The 1,424-nt window shown below is 41.9% G+C and overlaps 1 long non-coding RNA gene across 1 annotated transcript in view; it reads right to left on the minus strand.

Annotated features, from left to right (window-relative positions):
• Nucleotides 1–1,286, minus strand: part of LOC109589510 (uncharacterized) — a 2,235-nt gene extending 949 nt beyond the window's left edge. The window contains exon 1 of the long non-coding RNA XR_002188741.1: nucleotides 311–1,286. This is a non-coding gene — a long non-coding RNA (uncharacterized LOC109589510). The remainder of the gene's footprint in view (nucleotides 1–310) is intronic.
• Nucleotides 1,287–1,424: the final 138 nt, after the last annotated feature.

The following is a 1,424-nucleotide window of genomic DNA, read 5'->3' on the forward strand; positions in this document are numbered from 1 at the left end:
GTACTATAGCCCATGCTTTTTTCGGAAAAATGGCTCCAAAATCACCCCAAATTTTTATTACACTTTCTGATGCATAATGATGCACTTATGCTGGTAGAAAGTTTGAGCTTATTCAGACAAATATTTATCAATTTATGAGCATTTTTAAAAACAGCCAATTTTTGAAAAATATCCAAGTATAGCCCATGGTTTCACAAAGATATTGGCCAAATTTTGTTAAAAATGAAAATGAGAGAATTCTGCCTTTTTATAATTTTTTCCTGATACTACACAGAACTTCACAGCAATAATAATAATACTGATCCCTCACATGTCTTGTATTTAAAATTTCTTTAGACAGATCTAGAGCAGCAACAACTGGATCTTTCCTTCACCTATGATTTTAACCTAGCTTGTGTAGCTCCATGCCCAGCCGCCCACGCTATTAATTAATTCAGGCTGACCGGCTCAGTAATCAGTATAGACACTTCAACTCGAGCTGCTTCAACAGTAATAGAAGCTGAGGAGGTTGTTCTGCCTGGAGGAGAGCTAAAGAAAGGGCCAGTATACGTCAGTATAGTACAAGATACCATTACTGATATTACCAGTACTCGCCCACCAACAGTTAAAGATGTGATTAAGACTCAATTATTGACTCCTGGCTTCATCGACTTACACATTCATGGATCATAGGCGTAGGCAGGGTCGGGCATATAGGGGCAATGCCCGACCTGACTCTGTGAGCTGACCTGTGGGCAAGGGCAGAAGCTTGGGCAAGGTGGTTGGGCAAGACTGAGTGTGTCACTGTGTGTGAGACTGTCAGACTATCATTACCACAGGTGTAATTGAACACTGGAACTATACTGTCAGTCTGTGACTGTCACTTAGCCTAAGGAGTGAGGAAGAAGCTGAGAGAGCCAGAGCTCTAGCAGCAGCCATTTTATTCAAGTTATGAATTATGATATCAAGTTAATTATTACTATACGCCCAAGTTAATTATTGAAATGGCGAGCAAACGTCAATCTTCCATGCTGTTTGCACCTATTTTTTAGATATAGAAAGAGATTTGTCTTCCAAGCTCTGGGACTGCTTAAACGAGGTAGTCATCAAGTTTGCTGTCTCTCACAATAACTCCAGTGATCATCCTCCTCATCCTCTGAGTCAAGTTTCCTCCTTATTTTTTTGTTAACTGGCTTTTTCAAAGCCACCATATCACGAAAAATTTCTTCTACCTGATTACGATAAAACAATAATATTTGCATGCATGATACATGTTAGATAGTGCGAAATCTCCATATTTCGGGCGGCAAAAGGGGTGTGGTCAAAATTTCGGCGCGCTTCGCGCGCCCACCATTTTCTGGTAGGGTCTCAAAAGCGGACGGACGGACGGACCCGCCCCGCCCGAAAAGGACGGACGGACGGACTGATGCGGACCCGACAGGACC

Source organism: Amphimedon queenslandica, unplaced genomic scaffold (genome assembly GCF_000090795.2).
Source record: "Amphimedon queenslandica unplaced genomic scaffold, v1.1 AMPQUscaffold_11237, whole genome shotgun sequence".
In the NCBI taxonomy this organism is placed as follows: domain Eukaryota; kingdom Metazoa; phylum Porifera; class Demospongiae; order Haplosclerida; family Niphatidae; genus Amphimedon; species Amphimedon queenslandica.